Below are 11477 nucleotides of genomic sequence, written 5' to 3'. Positions count from 1 at the left end.
TCCAGTCCTGGTGTAGATGAAACTGGCAATAGGAGCTGAGCGGGTAGATCAGGGTGTCCCTGACGGTGTAGGACTGGTGTCCTTACAACAGCTCCATCCCATAATAACACAACATGAGCCACATATGTCATCACACGTGTTTTAGTCATCGCACTATGAAAAGTAAAAAGAAACTAGTGACATGAAATTTAGCAATGTAGATAACACAAAATAGCCAAAACAGCGTCAGCACGTGTTCAAATTGTAATGAATGCACCAAATGATTAATAAGATGTCTCGAATTCTTTTGTTTTTGCATTAAAGCTGTGAGACCCCCCCATGGACTTTATTCTTATTTTTTAACAGCTTCGTTGAGCTATAATCGACAAATACAGAAAACTGCACATACAGCATGTACACATTTCAATGAGCCCGGACGTGCGCACACCCATGGAACCCTCACCACCCATGTGTATGTCAAAGCCCTATTCACATCCTGAATTTTCTTCAGTAATACTTATCTGTATCTAGATTTCATAAAATACTCCGTCGAAAAAGTAGATTCGCATAGGTAGACTGTTCCAAACATTTAAAATTTTCTAACAACTTATGTATCGGTTTTTTAATGATAATCTATATGAACTAAAATGAATTGTGTGTACAATGCAGCTCTTCCGCCACACTAGCCACAATTTAAGTGCCCAGTAGCCACACGTGGCTCACGGCTGCCATATTGGATGGCTCAGCCATAGAGAAATCGTGAAAACCATGGTGGCAGAAGCTTGGCGCTTTAGAGTCTCAGAGACTGGGAGGTGGGCCAGGCTTGCTATCTCCCATCATGTACATGTCTGGCACCCTCTTTCCATTTGTTGTCCTGTTTGGCGTGACTGCTAACAGAGAGGACAAGACCTCAGCTATGACCCACCCATTAGGGCAGGAACAACTTGAGGAGGTGGTGGGCATGGGTGGATTTGGCATTCCACAGCCTGTCTCCTTGGACAAGGAATCTGGGGAGGCTGCCAGATTGCACATAGCACAGCAGTGCTCGCTGAGGCCCACTGAGGGATGGACAGGGATCCTTCTCCATGGCTGTCCCCATGCATGTGCACGCACGCACGCGCATGCGCACACGCACACCTGTTCTTCCAAGGTCTGTGACATAGAGTGAGGAGCTCTCTATTCTATACTGTTGACCCTCAAAAATTTATTTCTGAGTGGTAGCACTTAAGCACTGAACTAGGAGTCAGGACACTATGATCTATTCCTGGTGCTTCAGCCACTGACCCCTGTGTAACCTTGACCAAGGGCAGTTTTCCATAAAACGAGAGGTGAGGCCCTTCCCAGCTCTGACGTTCTAGTCCAACGCTTGGCAGACTGCTGCCCATGGGTCAAATCTGATCACTCCCATTTATTTACACATTGTCTGTGGCTGCTTTCACCTACAACTGCGGTATTGAAGGCTTGGGCCAGAGACCCACAAGGCTGAAAATATTTACTCTCCAGGCTTTTATGGAAAATGTTTGCTGACTCTGTTCTCATCTGTGGTTCCAGCTCATGTTAATCCTCTCTACTCATTGACTTTGATCCTTATTCACTCAACAAATATTCATTGGTCAGCATTATTGGGCAAAGTATTATGAAAATCGCTGAAATACAATAGAGACCAATATAGTCAGTCTTTGCCCTCAGCAATTTTAAGTCTTGCTCAGAGTAGAGGTTGCTGATCTCCAGTGTGACAGAGACTGCTCTGTCCTCTTGTCCCCCAGTGGCCATCCCCACTTCTTCCATACTATGATAGTTAATTTATGTGCCCACTTGGCCAGGCCGTGGAGTGTCAGACATTTGATCAAACTACTCCAGGCATTTCTGTGGAGGGTGTTTTTGGATGAGATTAACCTTTACATCAGCCTGCTTTGAGTAGAGCAGATTACCTTCATGATCTGGGTGGGCCTCGTCCAATCAGTTGAAGGCCCGAGCAGTGCAAAAAGACTGGCGGCCAAGACTTCTCCTGCAGCATCAGGGTTCTTGCGTCTCCAGCCTGCCAGCCACCCTGCAGATTTTGGACTTACCAGCCCCATAATCCCATGAACCAATTCCTTATAACTAATCTCTTTATACACATAAACACATCCTATTTGTTCCATTTCTCTGGAGAGCCCTGACGAATACACATAATGCACATCTGAAATTTACCTGCTAAATGGGCATCTGGAATAAAGACTGCAGTTCCCAGCCCCTGTGGTAGCTAGGTGTGGCCATGTGACCAATGGAACATAAGCAGAAACTCACGTGACAGCTAGGGACTTTCCTCAGGAGATAGCTGGCGTATGCCCTTTGCTTTCTCCTTCCCTCTTCCTCCTTCTTGCTTCCAGTAACAAAGATGGAGCAGGAGGTGCTCCCCCCTGGACCCCAGGAGGAGGAGAACCAACCTGGGAATTGAGGATCCCCAAACTGGTGAGAACCCAGAATGAATCTGGGTTCCTGAGGATTTGGGGGAACAAAACCACTATGTTGTTCTGAACTTTTACTCGAGGGAAAAATGAACTTCTTTGATCCACTGCTATTTTGGATGTCCGTTAGCAGTAGCAAACCCTAATTCTAAACGACATACCCAACCTGTCCTACGTCCCTCCGCTCTGCCCGAGCACGACGTCTGCTGTAACCGCGAGGGTCTGCCAGAGTCCAGACTACGCTGAATGCACGCATGCAGGTCATGGCTGTGTTCGCTCATCCCCAGGGATGGTTGGGACAAAGGAGCGTGGTGTTCCAATGAAGTTGGGTTTCAAAAGAAACGGGAATTATAACCTAAACATTACAATTCTTCCTATCTCCCTCAGATAGAGGACATGTTGATTAAAAAAACAAACATTTTTCAAAAAACTCATAAAATAGCAGAGTAGTTTTTCTTTTTCTCTATTTTTTAAAGACTTTATTTATTTATTTGGGAGAGAGAGAGAGCACACATGCGCACGAGAGAGCACAAGCAGGGGGAGAGAGGGAGAGAGAGAGAAGCAGACACCCTGCTGAGCAGGGGGCCCAATACAGGGCTCGATTCCAGGACTCCCAGGATCATGACCTGAGCCGAAGAAAGACACTTAACCGATAGTTTTTCTTTGTTTCTGATGGAATATGTTTTTTTTTCCAACAATACACCAAAGAGTTGAAGTGAGCTGTTTCTATTCTTTAACAGATTATTTGGATATTATTGGATATGAATACACCTATGTGTCTTAGACTGTATCAGAGTCCTACGGTATTCATAGCCTGTTTTTTTTCTTCCCATAAAAACACTCTTTTACATGTAAAACAAACGTTAGCTAAACTGATAAAAGCTTTGCCTGTAGTCCCTGCCACAGCCTTACTCACCAGTGCTATTCAGAATGACTAGATGTATTAGAGATGACAATCATTGCCTGCTTTGTCCCCACCCCAACTCATACCCTCTGCTTCTAAGTGGCCCATTGCCCACCCTCAGCTGGCTGAGCTCTGGGTGGGCGTCCAGCACAAGGGCAGCCAAGCCACGGGATGCCCAGGGCGCTAGGCCCTGCCTCTCAAAAATAATTGAGGCCAGTTGGGCCAATTATATTTCTCTTAAGACATAGAGAAACAGCCCGTTAGCATTGAGGACAGAAGCCAGAAGTCATATAGAGAACAGCCACAAATGAGAGGGGCTGGCAGTCACAATGGGCCATATGCAAAGTGAAGTAACAGAAACTATGAGTGAGCAGAGCAGAGAGTGGAACAACCAGGCAGACAGAACAAGAAATGTTGAGAGAAAGGGCGGGTCTCCAAGCTGCCTTGGTTCCTTCTAGCATTCCTATTCCTGACCCATTTCCAGGTCCCTGCAGCAAACCTAGTGTGCCTCTTCTTCATGGTCTTATCCTTTGCCCCTTTGCACTTCGGAGCCCAGTTCTGATGGAGCCAGTAACACGGGGGTGCGTCACAGCCAGCCGGGCCAACACCTCTCTCCGATGAGGGATTTTTCACTCGAGTGTTCCTAAGAATGTCAAAGAGAAGAGAAAGGGCAACTTTCTGGAAGGGCAGATATAAAATGTGAAGAAACAAAAGCTGCCACCTTGCTGCTTGGAGAAGTTTCTCCAGGAGCTTTCCGTTATGCTCTGGGCCTCTTCAGAGTTAGGGGTTGTCTCTGATGGGAGCCCCGGGAAAGAGTCAAAGGTGGAAAGGAATTACCTTCCACTGAAGTTAATCCTGAAAGATGGGGAGGGGTTGCCCGGCTGCCTCAGTCAGTGTGCCACCGTTGATCTGGGGGTTGTGAGTTCGAGTCTCACGTTAGGTGTAGAGATCACCTAAAAAATTTGAGGGGGGGGCCCTGGGTGACTCAGTCCATTGCATGTCTGACTCTTGATTTCAGCTTGGTCTTGATTTCAGGGTCGTGAGTTCAAGCCCCACATTGGAGCTTACTTAAAAAAAAAAAAAAAGAAAAAAGAAAAAGAAAGGTGGGGATAACACTTTGAACACCCCAATTTCTCGTCTTCCTTAGACTGAATAAGACCAAACTTGTTGGTTGGTCAGAGCAAAACAAGGCAACCCCTGGCTGCCCCAAGGACTGAAAGACCCATAAATGTAGGTCTGTGTGTAGAAACTCGTTTTGGGTCTCTCACTGAAACCCAACCCCCAGCCCAGCCACACAGTATGAGCTCATTCTACCCCAACCGGGAGAATGAGAAAATGGTCTGTGAATTTCGCTTCCACTCTGTCAAAATAAGAACAGAAAAAAACACACCTCTGCAAAAGTGTTTTCTTTCAGCTTTTATTTGCACACATTCTGTATAATTATGGTCAGCGAGAGGGCATTTTCCATACCCGCACTGGCGGTATTTTCCACACAAAGGTTTATGCTGGCGGGCAGCCTGCTCTTGAGCTATTTACTTGTGTGGTGGCTAGAAAACCATCGGACCGATGGCCAGTTAGACCCCAGCAAGATGTTTTCATTTGGACCTCTCCTGTAATAAGGCATATTATTTTAATTTCCCTCTACCCCTCGTCCTCTTCCCTAGGTAAAGTGATTCAACATGAGACAACTACCTTCTCACAAGGAACTCCATGGTATACCTTTCACTTAACTACTAAAGTTCACATTTTCAAATGCTTCTTCCTAGCTTTCAGATCTTAGAAGTTTCTTATCCCCGGGTATTCTGCGTGACTCCATCTCACGCCCTCTCTAGCAGTTTAAGCCTTTTGCTTCACTGGCCCCTCTCACACCAAGCCCGTTTCCTTCTTCAGGTCATTTCTCAGCCTATGCCCCACTATCCCATCCCGAAAGTCTGTCTCCTTCCTCCGGCTTCTCTGAATCCTGTCCACCACTTCTCCGTGAAGTCCTCACTGACTCAATTCCTCTTTCTGTCCATGGATAGGCTGGTCCGTAGCTGCCCATTTTGGAATTAACGGGTCACTAGACAACTTGATCACACGTTGACATTGGTTTATGGTCCACAGCATAAAACCAATAATTCAGTTAGCAAGTACTTACTGAGCACCTCCCTTATGTTCAGCCCTGTGGAGAACATTCTATGTCAGAAAACGTGTGGGGACTCATAAGACCTGTTTCTGTTCTGGAGCACTTTGCAGAGACCTTTGAGGAAACTAGCCATACACATGAAGGAACAATCCCATGACCAGAGGCCACAGGACGATGGTTTTCAAACATCATTGCCTTGGTTCCCACCCTGGGGTCCTGCAGCAAATGCACAGGGGCTCCCCGAGTTGTTTTAAATTTCGAGGGAAGCGTAATGAGCCTCAACGTCTGCTAGACACTGTGCCAACTACAAGTTCGAGGTAGTTCACAGGTTTAACATGAGACCATGCCACATGCCTTCTGATGATGTCCTATCTTGTGGAGCCGGGCCTTTGGTCGCGGCTGCAATGAATGAACAAGAACCATATGAAAATCAGCATGGAACAGGATGAGGATGAGGAAACCAGGGTCCGACCGGAGTCCAAGTTCTACAAAGTCAGGCAGTGCCCGAGAGGAGCACACATCTCACCTACGAATGAAATAAAACTTACTTTGTTTTTCAATATAGAGGTATTACTTTGTCAGGACATAAATACCTCTTAAGTTGGTTGGTTCTAACTTCTTAACAAATGGGACTTTTTGGTGTTTCTTAAAGCCTAGAGACACTATGAAAAGATTACTGAGGTACAAACTCATTAGTACGTTAACTGAGAATGTTCAAGAACGTCTGTGTTAGTGCCAATCCTCCCAGGGTACTAATTTGCCGAAGATCACACAGGTCGTAAGTTCCAGAGCAGGCCTTCGAACCGGAGTTCGAAGTACACTACTTTTGCTTATAACAATGATGGGCTCTCCGTGGGCTCATGAGGAGATGGAGAGGTAGGCTGGCCTGTTGGGGCAGAAGTTGAGGAAGTGGGGTGGGACCGACAGGTCGTGGAACGGAGCCTTGAGGGCTCACTACACAGCCACTCGGCCCTTTATCTTCCTCTGTGCTGAGTTTCCACAGGACCTTGTCTGGTGGAAGGAAGAAGGACAACCCCTGTGATTTTCTCAGTGTGGTCCAAAGAGAGGGAGGGGGGAGGGGAGTGGAGACCATGGAGAGGTGTGAGAAATGGGGGCTAAATCTGCACGTATTTGGGGGGTCAGATAAAATTTTTTTGCAGCCTCCTGATTCTTGAAACCCCAAATGGCTGCTGTCAGAGTAATATCCCCAAACAACTGGACTTTTGTCATTTCAGGTGGGCCGAGTCCTGACAAGATTGTAGGGACAGGGAGTGGGAAAAATTTAGGTCAACCTCATTTGAACCTTGACCTCCTGCCCTTTTGTACCCTGACAGACATTTCCTTGACCTCCAGAAATTCCTCTGCCTCAAGGGAAGGAGATGGAGGACCTCCTGCCCCGCCCCCAGACGCCTCCTAAGTGGGCTGGGAACAGATTCAGGGCAGGACCCCAGGGAAACACAGAGGGCCTTGGGAGGGACAGTGTGGAGAGACTTCTCGGCAAAGATCTTCAAAGGCAAAGCCCAAGGCACTGGGCACCCCAGGAGAGCACACTACATGACCAGAGCCTGCAGCTGAGGGGGCCCGGCCAGGGAGACCCCCTACTGTGGCAGCGAGCCTGCTTCTAGGAGCCCTGAGAAGCCTAATTCAATTACCCTTATCAGAATGCCTCTGAACTTAACAAAGCAGATAATCAGTTCCAGAGACAGATACTGTGTGGGGGGCCAAAATTATTTTGCTTCCCAAAATTGGAGGCTGAAATCAGAGATGTTTGGGTAATGGAAAACATAATCCCTCCCCAGGCCCAAGCTCCCTCCCAGTACCCACACCTGAGACACCCCTCCCACTCCATCCAAGGAGGCCAGGATTCAACATCCACACCCTCCTTCTTAAGGCATCTGGCTGTGAACTTGACCTCTTCCCCCCACCCTCTTTGTGCCATATCCAGAAAGAAGCTGAGTAAAGGCTGGAAGCAGGAGGGGAGGACATTAACAGTTACTGACCCCCTTGTATGTGTCAGGGTTCATCATACACAATATTTAATTTAAATCACCCAACTTACATTTGAAAAATAATGTTAGTAACCACTAACATCACTGCCTGAAGGACCCACTGCCCCACTCACGGTGCCACACAGGCTCTCTGCTTACCATCAGTAAGCAAATAGAACTCACTTATTCCAGGATGCTTAGCAAGCCTCCAAGGTAGAGTTGTCTCCTTTATGGGTAAGAGAGACTGAGTAACTTGCCCAATGTCACACAGGTGCTGAGTGTCTCAGTGCGGATTTGAGGCCAATGAGATTGAAGGCAAAGCCAGGGCTCTCGTGCTACCTCACTGCTGCAACCTGAATTGTTTTCCAGAATCTTCCTAAAGACCTAAGTGCAGAGACCATTTCTTTTCATCTTCCCAGTTGGACCCAGTGTGGGGCGGGGCCTGGCCAGAATGAGCATAGGCTGATTTCTCTTTCCTAACCTGTGTGCCACGTTGCCAGGATCACTACTGAATGTTCAGATGCTTTCCCAAGGAGAGCTCTCAGCTTCTGTTTACCTTAGAATTGTACAACATACAAGGTTAGCACGGAAACTCTCATATCAGTGGATCACACCCTTTATTTATTTGTTTAAACTTGCTTTTTTTATTAGATAACATTTGACACCTACAGAATAATATATATGTAAATTATAAAACATAATAGTCATAAAGCCTGCGAATCCACCACCCCCCCTTACGACGAGCTGGTTACAATGCATGCCCCTCCTTTTCTTTTCTTTTTTTTTTAAGATTTAATTAATTTATGTATTTATTTGAGAGAGAGAGCACAAGAGTGGGGTAAGGTGCAGAGGGAGAAGCAGACTCCCTGCTGAGCAGGGAGCCCGAAGCGGGACTTGATCCCAGGACCCTGGGATCATGACCTGAGCCAGAGGCAGATGCTTAACCCACTGAGCCACCCAGGCGCCCCTTCCTCCTTTTCTTTTCTCCCGCCTCCCCCACCGAAATTACCACTATCGAGAATTTTGTGTTTATTGTTCTCTTGATTTTTCTTTATAGTTTGGCCAGTTAGTTACCTATGTGGTGGGTTACACTGTTGTGCCGGGTTCCTTAGATACCCTTTGACGTATGGCTCTGTGGTTCCTCCCGTTAGAGGTGGACTAAATTGCCCTGCCCAATGACATTGGGTTTGCAGGTAGAATGTTGCAGGCAGTGACCGGTGCCGGCCGAGCCTACACTTAAGAAACATCACATTTCCGTTTTCCCTCTTGTTTCTCTGCCTCTGCCATGAAAAGAAAGTGTCCAGGTCCCCTGCCCGCGCCAGGAGGATGAGAGACGTGTGGAGCAGAGCCGGACCCCATCTGAACTCGGAACCAAGCCCAGCTGAGCCCAGACCCCCAGCCAATGCACAGATACCTGAGTGAAATATGTGCGGGTTTGTACACCCCCGAGTTTGTCACGCAGCCTATGGTGGCCGTGGCTGACATGCAAGGCATTTCTGAACGGCGTAGTTTATTTTTGCTTGTTTTAGAACTTGGAAAAATGATCAATTAATATAGGAATGTCATCACCTACTACTAATTCTCTTTCCTACTCATCGTTGCGTTTCTGTGATTTATCCCGGGAACAGAACACAGCCGAGGAACCACAATAGAGACAGAAAAGCTGAAAGGCCCTCAGAGCTCAGGGCTGCCCGAGCTGGTGGGACGCCTGTGTCTCATTCCCTCAGCAAATATTTACTGAATGTAAGCAGAGCGCTTTCCTCGGTGCTGGGAATATAAAGGTGAACTGGACACATCAGATTCTTGCCCTTGAGGGCCTTCTGTTATAGAAAGAAGCCCACACATCTGTGCCTCCTGTCATATCGCTGAGACGGTTCCGTCCTGCCGTTCCCCTCCTTCCCTGCGCCAACTGCTGTCCCTAGACACAGAGAGGGTAATTAAGGCAGCATGTGAGGCGGGCAGGCAGAAACTACGCCGTGGATACCTCCCCTGGGGAGAACCTTCTGGCAGACGAGTTCTAAGGGAAAGGGCCAAAGCATTTGGGAAGCTCGGGCCCAAGGAGAGACCACTTGGGGGGGGTAGGTTTGCATTTCTGCCAGTGATGCGCATCTGTAGGCAACAGGCAACCGTCTGGCCAGAGCGGGCCCGGCCGTGAGCTCAGCAGCCCGCAGACTTGGCTCCGGGTGACGGCGGTCATCAGCAGAACGTGTTTGGAAGATAAAGGACGAGAGCTGCTCCGCACCCTTGAGGACCCTGCCGTCAGACGAGGGAAGCAGGATACACCCTAAAGGCTGGGCCGCAGACCCCTTCCAGGAACACGGACGTCCGGGGGATGACCAGAGCTGCGTGGATACGCAGGGATCCACGAGGATGTGGGGATGCCCGGAAGCAGCGCAACTGACCGGGACACGCTCCATCCCGCAGACAGGGGTCTTTTGTCTCTCTGCAACGTTTGGGTCGTTCCCATGAGAGTCGCCGTTGATGCCATGCTTTTGAAAACCACGGTGAAACTCGCTTCCCGTAAAAACGAGACTGGACACAGCCAAGTACTCCCTCAATGATTCGGCAGGCATTCCAGGCTGCTCAGGGACATCGTTAGGGAAATCAGCGTCCATACAAGAGTGGCATCCTCATGATAAGAGGTTTCACGGCAACTGCGTCCTGGGTAAAGAAGTCATTTTCAGTAATGAAGGATTCGCAGCTCCTGCCACACAGGGAAGTGGCAAAGCCAAGGAGAACCTTCGGCCGCTGCAGGACCAGCAGCGGGGCCACCCCTCCCAACCTGGACTCCCACCACCTCCCCCAAAGCACACGAAGGGACAGCCCTGACAGCCCCACCGGCCTCATCCTTCCCAGCCTTGGGCCAGAGGCAGGTGTTTCTGTCCCCTCTCTCCCGGGTCTCAATTATCCTCTCTCTTCTGGTCAGACGCTGCTCAGAGAACAGCCCCAAGTCTGGAATGATCTCTCCTTGAGCTGAGGTAGGAGGCTCAGGAAGGTCTAAGGTCAGACAGGGGTGGCCCTGCTTGAGGAGAGGAGCACTGTTTTACCTGTCCCTCTACCCAGCTGTCATTTGAAAATTCCCATGACTCTGGTTTACTGTTTTGGTTTTGGCTTTTTTTCCTCCAAAATTAATGTTTTCAAAGACAGCGTTTTCTACCCTTGTGGTTCTGTGCGAGGACTCCCCCAGGGAAGGAAAGAGAGGCATGGCCTGCAATGAAGTGGGTGAGGAGCCACGGCCCAGATCCTACACACCAGGGCCAGCCCGGAGGGCCCCAGAGCGGATTGGAAAGAGCCGGAAGCCCTGAGATCAAGGCCCAGCCCTACGGCTTCCGAAACGCAAGGCGTAACCTGCCCTGCAAGGCTCTTCACCTCCCCAGGCCCTGCTTGTCCCATCTATAAACAGGGCTGGGAGGACAGTGGCTTCCAACTACAGACATTTTCTACCTTCAAGAGCCTATGGGGAAACCAAATGCTTCCAGAGAGGTGGCAACAAGGAAGGAAGAAACTGACCAAGTTTATTTGGGCCAAAGTTGAGACTGTGCAAAGTGGCTCTTATCCTCTAATTCACAAAATGTGGTATTTTATTTTTTGTGTCATGTGTTTATTCGTGTTATACATGTGTGTGTTTTTACTTCCCCAATCAAATTACATGTTTCTTAGGAGTGAGAAAGAGTTTCACAGAACTCACTAAATTTCAATACAAATTTTATTATTTTTTAAAAATAGTAAAATTAGAAATTATGTTAATCTCTATTGATTAGATCCAAATGAATATCTCTCAGTTAATGATCTATCATCACAGGTGATCTCATTTATTTCTCATATCAATGTTGCTGGAGCGATTGTGTTTCTGCACCCATTTTACAGATAAGGAAACTGAGGACAAGAGAGGTTAGAAGAGTTGCTAAGTCCATGTACACAGTAAAAGGTGGCGCTGGGACTTGAACCAAAGTCCTTCAACTTAAACCCCTAGGCTCTTCAGAAGTCCTTTGGCTCTCTTCCTCCCCTCCTTGTGGCACTGATCACAATGC

This window comes from Ursus arctos, unplaced genomic scaffold (assembly GCF_023065955.2).
Source record: "Ursus arctos isolate Adak ecotype North America unplaced genomic scaffold, UrsArc2.0 scaffold_8, whole genome shotgun sequence".
Lineage (NCBI taxonomy): Eukaryota > Metazoa > Chordata > Mammalia > Carnivora > Ursidae > Ursus > Ursus arctos.
Note: the sequence above shows the minus strand (reverse complement) of the source record.